Source organism: Paralichthys olivaceus, chromosome 11 (assembly GCF_024713975.1).
Source record: "Paralichthys olivaceus isolate ysfri-2021 chromosome 11, ASM2471397v2, whole genome shotgun sequence".
Lineage (NCBI taxonomy): Eukaryota > Metazoa > Chordata > Actinopteri > Pleuronectiformes > Paralichthyidae > Paralichthys > Paralichthys olivaceus.
This window is the reverse complement of record NC_091103.1, coordinates 3,722,190-3,733,598: the sequence shown is the minus strand read 5'-3', so window position 1 is coordinate 3,733,598 and position 11,409 is coordinate 3,722,190.

Here is an 11,409-nt window from a genome sequence, read left to right as displayed (position 1 = left end):
ATAAATACTATTTTGATTTAGGTTTATGGGAGATTACTAAGTGAAAACAGAGCAAGAGAACAGTTTTATATGAATTCATGCCTTGTTTCTGTTTTTACTGAAGTACTGTCCTCAAGTGCAAAGACTACAGCCAGTCACTGACATTACAAAAGCCCCCTGCCACTACATTTAACAGCATGTGAGTTTCCCACTGATTATTAATATTCAAACTCACGTGCTATTAAAGTTACTGAGACCAAAAATCAGGTAAGTGTCCAGGTTTTTCAACAAAACTAAATATATACATTTAGGATAAAAATGATAAAGGATTTTATTATAGTTTTAAATTCAGTATATTTTATTTAACAATTGCATTGCATCTATTTATTTTTTTTCCATGGACAGACATGACATGAAGTTCTATAACATCACCATCAAAATATACCAAAACCATTTCTGGGCTGTAAATGTGGCTGTTAACTTCAGCATGAAGCACTTTAAACTCTGCGCTCAGTAACATTTTTGGAACATAAAGACCTTGTGATCTGTGAAGTGTGCGTGCCCAGGCACTGGAACCAATAGAGAGGACTTTCTTTTATGATGGGTCATCTTGTATAAAGGTTCTCAGTTCTTGGGAACAACTCTGAAGGCAATTTTTTTTTTTCAATAATTCCCATGAACTCTGCCAAAATACACACAATGTGTCTGCACTTCAGTCCAGTAGAAGTAGAGAAAGAAAGAAAAACTGACAGATTCACTGCAGCATTCAACTAATCAAAGCTAAATAATCAACACTGGAACTTTCATGAAGTGAAGCCAAACATCAAATATGTCAGAAGGATGTATCCAACACCAGTTACTTAAGGAACAAGGGACTTAGTCGGGGGCTCTGACAAACCATAAAGAAAACTTCTAAAGCAGAACTGAACACAGGAACAAGTGACTCTGGCTCTAGAGAACTGGGCAACAGCCAGAGGTACACATCACCAGTCCTGTGCCCACAGCCGGACTCAGATTTCATACGAAGACAGAGTTGCAGCAGTGGAAGCACTGGAAATGATTCTCTTACATGCTTCAGTTTGACCTGCATCAACCGTCTGTTGGTGCGGTTTTCTGCACAGTTCATTCTTAATGTCGAGGTCCAACTCTACATTTGAATGTCTAACCCTTGCTGATCGCCATTTAACTTTTATCTAACCACAAAGTGGAGTATATACACACATCAGCACTCATATCAACATATCTTTTACAGGGAAAGTACAATGTTTCAGGAAATACTCGTTAAATACTTGTTTATTTCTGAGATGGTTGAGCTAACAGCTAGTCTGCTTCTACTCTACTTACACACACTCATTCACCCAACAGAGAGAAATAAGAGAAGTAAAAAGCCTTAGATTGGTAGTGTTTGGAAATTGGAAAAGCAGAACCCAAAGGAGCAAGTAAAATAAATAAAGGTGTCCTCTAATAAGTCAAAAATAAAAGTACAAAAGCAAACACATTTTAAAAAACTAGGTTAACAGAAACAGAAAAACCACTGGACACCAGAAAAGACTGCAAAAGGCTAAACTTCAGAAACATGAAACGACATGGAACCATGACAGTGACAGACAATGATGAGTGAAGACGAACTGACAAAGGGAAGAGACTTATATACACGAGGGAGGCAGAGAAGATTGATCACAGGTGAAACACATCAGGAACAGGTGCAGACAATCACAAGAGCGGGAAACAGGACAAAGGCAGGAAATAAAGCTACAGACGCCAAAGTCATTTCAACACGGGCAACAGGCGGATGTTCTGATATTCACCCTCAAACACAATTATTTCTTGTACTATTACAGTATAAATGTCAAAATCGCAGGGTTTTGTCTCCTCACGTGGCCCTAATATTTGTCATAGGTTCCCCCATTTACGTTTAAATCAAATGTTAATCTCAAAAAGAAAGAAAAGAAAGCACACTTCCCCAAACGCTTCACAATTCCTCTTATAGCTAAAATTACTTTTTAATCAGGAAAATTCTGTGAGGTTTAGTTACATGGTTTTACATTAACCTCAGATGAAACAGAGCGGTAACGATTAAGCCTATGCTTAAACATTTTGTTTTGAATTCTGACATCTGGTGACATCTTGACATCTGGCTGGTATGGTGTCCAGATTCCTTGTGTCTTACAGAGAAGAATAACAAGTAGAAAGGACAGGGGGGAGGAGGTTGTGTTCCAGTAAATGACACAGAGACAGACAGGTGGAGAATGTCTCGTCTCCTTGTTACAAAGGAAAGTTCCACTCTCCATGCGAAAACAAAAACAGATGCCCAGCAGGTAAAGTTATAGTCATATGTATGACCAATGCAACAGCAACTTGGCCCGGACAGTTCCAAGAAGAGAGTTTTCAGTCAAGGGCGAGAATCAGCCCCTATTTCTGAAGCCAGCTCGTTCCCCCGTCTCTCAGCAGCAGAGCAGAAAGCTTCACACGTAGAGAGTCTCTCCTTTTGTATGGTCAGCTTTGTATGAGCTCAACATCATTGTATTCTAGTACCTGCACTCAATTCTAGATCATACTCCAAGATCTTTCACACTGACTGGAGATACGAATTGGGCAACAGCCGAGGATGAAGTCATGGTTGTCAACGTGAAGCTCCTCACTTCTCATTGTCCTCTCTGGAAACCTCAGCACAATCCATCACAGTTCAGCGGTCTGCTCTCTGAGCTGTATCTCCTCTAATTGACAATGAGGGGAGGTCACAAGCCTTCAGCCTCGCTTTGTACATTGTTTTCACAGACTTTGTCAACGCTGTCAATAAACCTGCAGTCCAAAATGATCTTAACTGCAACATGCCCACAGATGCCTAGCGTTCACAATTACCTAATCCTTGTACGGTGGTGAAACAGGGTTGGTGTGTGTGTGTGTGTGTGTGTGTCAGTCAGAAGAGAATGGTGCATGTGAGTGCATGTCTGTCTACATGTGTGGGAAATCTCAGGTTACTCCCTCATCATTCCACCGCATTCTGCAATATATCACTGTCGCCGCAAATGTAGCTTCGTTCCAAATAGTTTAGTCTGACAGGACCCACTTCTACATGATGGGAGGTTCTATTGTGCAGCGCCTTATAGATATTCATGCAGAAAAACTTGCTGAAGCAAATGGAGAACATTTGTTTGGTTTGTTTGCTGAGGCTGGATGCTCGTGGTTATAGAAGAAATCCTACACGTTATCAGAAATGATTACTCGATGAATCATGTAGTTCTAACTCATATTGATTGCATTATGATCATAAACAGACATGTTGTACATGGGTACAATGTGCAACTGGAGCCAAGAATAGTTAACATGCTTGAGATGAGCAGCTGCTGCACATTTTTCTGACTAAAACAGTATGTTGTGCAATGTTTCTTCTTATCTAAATGACCAAAACATTGCATAATCTTGTGCAATGCATGAGATACTAACAGTTGACTCAACTTATCATCACTTTCAGAGTGATTCTCTCCAAGGATTCCACTCAGCACGAGTTTTAATTAATCTTTGTCTGTTGATAGTTTCAGAGCAATAATCCTTGTCGCAGCCCGTCTCCGGATGGTGTAGTGGGAGTTCATGCATTTTATTTATATTGCCCAATAATCAATCAAAGAAACAATCATAACAAGCATTATGACACTCTGTGTTCTTCGACCGTGGAATCAGTACAGTAACACAGAACAGTAAGTAGAGATGACAACATTATAGATTATAAACATTAAGGAGGATATATGACCTCTGTGGGAGTTGAGAAACTCCCGGGAGCCGCCGACAGATAAGATCTGAGTCGTCGTCCTCTTCTCTGTGAAGACTAGGAAAAGGTATAGACTACATAAACATACAAGAGGCAACAAAACAAGCACATGGCTAGTAAAAGGAAACAAACACACAGGGGGTTAGAGAGGGATGAGGAGCAGGCGGGGAGTCTGGGAGGATGAAGATCCAGATTCAAAACATCTGGAATGAGGCACCAACAGTCAGGAGGGAGGTCCCAGGACGTCCGATGGTCCTACACAGAGAGCCAGGCTGAGTAGAGAGTGGTGGGGGAGGTAGACATGCAGTCTGGAATCATTATAGAATGGCATGAATTGGAAATTCACAAGTAATTTAAGATAATAATTTTGTCCTAAGTTCACACTACACCTGACAGTAAAAGTCATTGATGTGTTTTGGAAATGACGTTTCTCCTTTGTAATGGTTTGGAAAAATTGCCAATCCAAGAACATTGTTCTCTAATGCAGATGTTATTCAGGCCTGGTAGTGATTTCATAGCTTCTCTGGGGGTCTCATCACTGGGTTATGGGAGAAAATAATCATCCCTTTACTGTAAACTGTCTTTCACAGAACATACTGAATCTCATTTCGGCTCAACTGATGAGTATCTACAGAAATCCATATCCTAGCATCTGCCCAAAGCAACTCTGTCTCTCAATTTTTCAATCCATCCCTGAGATGTTTTCATTGGAAACGTGAAAGTGTGTGACTCCGGGGTTGTGTTCACCAAGAGAAGAATCCATAAGAACGCCTCTTTCCTTCATGATGACCATGGAGTTTTCTGTAAAAGCTCACTGAAAAACTCAAAGTTGACAAGTTGCGACATGTTGGCTGGTGTTTCTTTTTAAAAAGGAGGACATGGAAGATGAGTGGTAAGTCGATTGCTTCAATTGAAGCCAAGGTACAATTGAAGATTATCATTATTATTTTCATTACAACAACCAGTCTTACAGAGCTCACATGTGATGTTTAAACAACTGTTCCAAGGTAAGACCACATGCACCGCTCACGGAGCCAGTGTAGTCTGGGCTCAGTCCTGTATCAGTGTACGTGTTGCTGTTGCCCAGTAGCAGTGTTTTCATGACTTCAAACACTTGGATGACAAGTCCATCGTGTACACAACTTCCAATATCGTGACCACAAGCGCACAAGGTCCATTTGAAGGCTGCAAAATTTGGTCCAACATTTACACTTATTAGATGCTGAGATATTTTACATCTGCTCGCTTCATACAGGTAAAATCAGGGGCTCTTGCTCAGGTGGCACAAATTTAAGCAGAAATGCCTATCAAGGTCAATCAAGAATGAAGAGAAGCAGGGTGTATGAGAAAAGTCTGCGTAATTTTATCACTAAGCTGTTTCAGGCACGCGGCCACATTGTAGTCACAGTTCGTGAAAGATCGTGAGTTTGGTTTAATGTGGTTAAACTCATACATTCATTGTGTTTGAGGTCACTGTGAACTTTTTCTGTATTAATAAGACCTTCATTTTTTCCTAACCCTGAACAAGTGAGAGTCTAAACAGAACCATTAAAGTTTAACAAAGCTGTCGTCACAACAGGCGAACGCTGTTCTTTGAATATTTTGCAGGAAAACAAACAAGTTGTCGGTGAACATTTTACTGATGCGTTCAGTGTCAACATATTTATGACTTGCCAAAGTCAAACATGTAAATTAGAGACATGTCCTCATTATGGTAATAGAAACCAGTCTGGTCGCAATTATGATTCTAACTAAATGTCTTTGCTGTTGAAAACTAGTTGTAAATAACATTTTCTGTGAGAGACACCATGTGTTGTACAAATCAGCCTCACATCCAGTCTGAACACTGAAGGGTTGATAACAAAGACAAAAACGTATGTCTCCTTTGTTATGTTTGTCATTTAATCTAAATTCAGTATTATAAACCAATAAGTCGTAGATCTGAACAGATTGTTGTTTGATGGAGATTTTGAAAAAAAAGGTTATGCATTAAACTTCGGTCGAGACGTTTCTCTGAGATAGGTAACAGAGCTTTGTATGTATTTGTATTGTATTTTTCTGGATGGAGAATTGCAGAGATCCACCTAGATTTTCCGTCCTTCCTCGATAACCAATTACTGAATAATTCTTGAAAATGGGTGCTGCTCAAAATAAACACCTTTGTACACAAGTATTTGATGTTCACTAACACTTCTACACCAGGTGAACGGTCGGGCTGTCGTAGGTTTGGTGCCTGTGAAAGATCGAGAGAAGATGAGGATGAAAATAACCCACTTCTCACCCACCTCACTCCTCAGGACAAAAGCCAGGCCTGATCCATTATTTGTTCTGTGTGAAGTAAAGCCACAGAAATGCCTGTGCAAATGCCACGTGAGACATCTGGTGCAGCCTGCTTTATGATATCATCTAACAGTCATCCATAAGTGTAACTCAATAAGGAAACACAACTCAGTAGAAAAATGCAGGCAGCCAAATGAAGCCATGCTCATCAGGAAAGGTGGATATGTGGGTATTTGTTGCATTAGGTGAAACAGGGCTGTAGGGTTATATCCGTGGTATGACTATGGTGTTCGATAAAAACCAGATGAAAGAGATCATTCGTTTTGCAGGGATGTCAAGATGAAAAAAAACATTTAACAAAGTCAAACTCCTGGTGGCACAAGTGGAGAGGTCAGATGATAAATAGATTGTGTTTATAGCACTTTTCTAGTCTTACCAACCTCAACACGCTTAACGTTACAAAGACACATTCACACAGCTCAACAATATGCTGCACTTGTCTATCACACACACACACACACACACACACACACACACACACACACACACACACACACACTGCCGGCACATTCAGAGGGGTTCAGATCTTGCCCAAGGACACTTCAGAAAGTGGACAGGAGGAGCAGGGGATTGAACCACCAACCTCACAGTGACAACGTTAACCTTCTGATGGTGTTCAATTGAAAGTCAGCTATATCCAAAGTCTGTCGGACTCTTGGCACATTGAACATCTGTTTCAACTTCATGGATGCATGGTGGCTCTAGGTGACAAGTCAGAGGACCATCAAAGTCAGAGGCCTTCCTCCTCTGTGGACCATGAATGAATGGTAACACAAATAATACTTGCAGGGACATTTCAGTCTGGACCAGAGGAGTGGACCACCTGACCAATTTCAGTATTTGTGCTGAAAATATATCAAAACCAACATCTGAAACCTCTAAACAACTAAATCTTGTTGAAAGAAAATACTTACTGCTTATAACTTTACAAGTTGACAATAAACACAAACACTAATCAGAAGTCATTAGGTTCTGAAGAGTTCTGTAATTAACTTAATGTTTGTTTGATTCGCTCTAGAGTTTATGAGACATGTATTTAATAACATTGAAAAAAAAAACTTGGTGTGCACACAGTTAATCTGTTACAAACAAGACACGCACAGCCAGGACATCAGGAAAAAGTGACCAGAAATGAATCTGATCCAAATGGAGTATAATCTTGTAAATACTGTCTCCATGAAATACAAGGAAATAATGTGCCAAACTCACTGAAGAACACTGACAAACATTTGGTAAGATGCCTTTTTTCTTATTATCTTTTTTTTCAAACACAGATCAGATAGTCGAGTAGTATCAGATTAGTGTGTTTGTTGTTCTGGCTGTTTTTCTCCATGCCTACTCTTCCCTGACGATGAAGAAATAAATTTTTGCTTGAACTGCAAATCTGAAATGGAGTCAGGTTGTGTTACGCTCAGATTCCTTGTAGGCTGGACATAACACCGCTCCACAAAGATCTTGGACATAAAAAGAAACACGACTCAACCTTTAAAACATCTCTTTGGCTTTGTGCGGTTTAACTGGCAGGAGCTTTCTAACATTACAGTTTGACTGACATCTGTTGGTGCATGAATTATAATTTTAATATGTTGTACTTCATGTAAGCATGTAGATTGAATGCTTAATCTCAGCTCTTCAGACGTGCAGTTTACAATCCTGTTGGCTATGATCACTAAAGTATAAATCAGGTTTGTTTCATGTAGGAAGGATTAGTTCCACTCTAATGTCTCATTTAGCCAGATCAGCTATTTTAAAAGCAGGTTTATTTCTTAACAATGACCAGAGGCAACAAACTCCAGTTCATACACAAGCAGTTCCATCACAGAAACAATAACATTGACACACATCACTAATCATTATTGACTTCCGACCTGTATGATGGCTAACCCATTTACATTTCCAGTTGGAGTTGGACATCCATCAGCTGGCCCCTCATTGACAGCTTCCAGCCTTCAATCCATCCACTACATTGACTGTAATGTGGAAATACCTCCATGAAGGCCACACGGGAGCCGTTCATCAGGCCGCTCTTACGCTGCAGTGACATGAGCAATCATTCAAGCCCTGTTGGAGGAGGACCTGGAGATGCTGCTTTAACACTGTTATAGTAAAGGCTGTCTGAAAGCACTGAGTGGTTACAGACCTTTAATCTAATGTGAGATCTAAAATAATTCATTATCTGGACAGTAAGTGGGGTTTTAGTAGAGGAAGGATGTTTGCGACCATAAGCTGTGGATAATTGTGGTATATTTCAATGTGCTGTGTTTATTATAGCCCCTTATCCACAACCAGTTGAAAGTTGTCGCTGCTTCAACATGTATAAAACATATGAACAAGGAATAGGCCAGCAGACGTATCGTCACAGTCACTTTTAAGTTGCAGAAGAAACAACCAAAAGTCAGACTGTAAACAGTGAACTCAGATGGCCAAGACATCCTCTCTACACCAGAGTCACGCTGCACCAGCATGTCGTTCACAGGCAGGACTTTTTGCAGTACACAGGTGTTTTAAAGATGCACTGCCCAAGCTCTTCATTTGAAGCACAACGAGGAGTGGACATGCAGCAGTAAATCAAGGTGTGACAAACTAAAGAAACAAGTGGAACACTGATACACGTACAGTACAGAGATATGGTCAGAAACATCGTGTGTCGAGAGCATATGAGAATCCCCAGAGGGAAAACACGTCAGTCAGCCACTGCCTGCACATCCTACAGCTTAACTTCATCATCCAGTACCATGTGTGTAACACTAAGTTATATGCTTACACCAGGTAGTTAGCCTAGCAGCATTGACAAGTGCAGCACTTAAAGGCTTTTGTCAAGTCACACAGGGCATATGGCTATTTTCAGCAAACAGTTTGTACCAGTGCGGACCCAGTAGACAAACTGTTATTAATTTTCAGACAGCTCTAATTGATGACGTGGGATATCTAGATGAGCCCGCAGGTGAAACCGCAAATCTACTTTGTAGTCTTGGACATTTTCACTCCCTCAAAATCAACATGAAATGAGTAGTCAGGTCTCTGTATGGTGAAATGCAAAACAGGTATTTCATTTTAGCAGTTGAAATACGTGTGCTTATTTCCATATGTCATCACTTCGATAGTGAGTAGAAGGTTCGCTTCTATCGTCACAATGTCAGATTAAAGAGAAATACAAATAAATAGTAGAGAACACCAGGAAAGTAGCACAGTCTCAAATGTTTCACTCTCTAATCACTATAGTTCAGCCATGCTCCCTGCACTGTCTTGATGAAAGTTATGGCCGGTACACTTGGTCTTCCCCGATTTGTTGCTACGCACATCAAAATATTAGCAAAACACAAAGATCAAAGTTTATTTAACACAAAGTTGATTTAATCTCTCTGTCGCAATAGTGCGATAGAAAGCAGGGCTGTGAGGATGCTGGAAGGAGCTGAGATTAAGAGGCGTGGGCTTGACAGGGGTGTTTGACTGCCTCACAGTTTCCAGCTCCATTCATCATTCTCAGATTCCATATGTACAATGTGTTACCGTGAGGGGACGAGAGGGAGAGAAGAGGAGGCCCAGCCTCGACAGCTTCTGATGGATTACCTGCATACTTCACGCGATTTCTAATTAAATCTGCCCCGAAAGATAAAGTATCATGCTAGTCTTCTACCTTTCACACCCTAACATGTTGTCGTCTGGAGCAGTGACAGCTCTTGAAATCAGAGGAGACTGTTCTGACAACTTCACTGTAGGTCTAGACTTAGAGAAATATGCTGCTTTTATGAAATTATCATCTGACAAACTTCCGCCTCTTGCAAAACATGCATTCCCTCTGCCACGTGTCTGAAACTACGACTTTTCCCCCTGAAATCTGTCGACTAAATCCAGAGATCTCTCTTTGTTTGTGCATATCTTGAGAACCACTCATCTTCAGGAAGTGCAGCCCACAGGCCCACCAGATCCTTTTGATAGTTTGATTGATTTTATTTCACCATGTCAGACTGACACCGATATTCAGAGGTGCACTGTCGTGGCTACAACATGCTTAGAGTCACGTCCTCCCTAGTATTTTGTCAACTAAAGGCTTTCAAATCATTTTGGTTTTATATCGAGCTGAATTACAGAACATTGCGACACAGACCTCTGAAATAGCCGACCTGAATTGTTTGAAAAAAACAACAGTAGTTCAGTAAATCATTTACATCATCATGTTATTAACCACACACATTAACAGAAATATAGCAAATTCATTTTCATTTTAGGAAGAACACGGACAATAAAATGTTCATCGCAGACAAACCAGCTAAAATGAGCGCAATTGTGTCACTGAATCAAAGAACAGAACAGCTAATGAAAGAAGAAATGAGGAAATAATACTGAAGTAACTCCAGAGCATCAACACAGGACAAGAGAACAGAACCTTCAGACAGGCAGGTTAAGAGCAGGTACCAGACTAGTTGCCTAATTCAGTAATGCCCCTGTGGTTCAGGACCAGTTGCTTCACAGCAGAGCTGTTCATTAATTTGAACATCTGTCTGAGTTGTTTTGCCTTTAGCCACAATTGTATTTGACAAAGTCTTCATTATTATTGTATTCAAACTTCAGTAGATCAAAATTAAATGTAACTGCTGAGTTATCAGTTAACTTTTTATTAAAAACACTTGAAAATGATCTCCACACTCAGTTCTGGTTGATGTTTCTAACTTTCAGGCCCTGATTCTGTCAGAAGTGACTCACAGGACATTGTAGTGACTTATAGATGCAGGAATGCTCAGCTCTACTTTATGTGTGCACACGTAATCTCTATAATCTTTGAAGCAGAGTAAACACAAAGCATGAGTGATTGATTTAACTGGTAAGGCCTGACTCTGGCCAGCGAAATAAAGTTGTACTATTTCTTAAACTGTGATAAGCCTGTTTTAGTCCCTCGATTGACCCACCTAATCTGATTTTGTGAAATCAAACTACATATACAGCCGCTCGATGGGAAAAATGTGTTTGTACATTTTGCCAGCTGATTTTGAGTAATGCCAAATAATCAAAATGATTTTTAAAGATACACAAAGTGCAAATGCACTAAATGTCCAAATCGCTCATCAAAGCTGCACGCCATCCTGGTTCCTGGAGGCTGAGGAGAAAGTAAAACCAGTGAATTCATACAAATCTAAAGACGACACGTACACTTGTTTAGAGCGCTGAAGGAGGAGTGGGAAGTTTATCATAGAAAGACGTGGAGCACATTTTAGGATGGTCCCTCCATGAAAACATCCGCAGTGTTGTTTGCTCGTGACAGTTGTTGCTGCATGTAGACTTCTCCTGAAGCCTGATGCATCCTTTGGACCCGAACCTGTGTC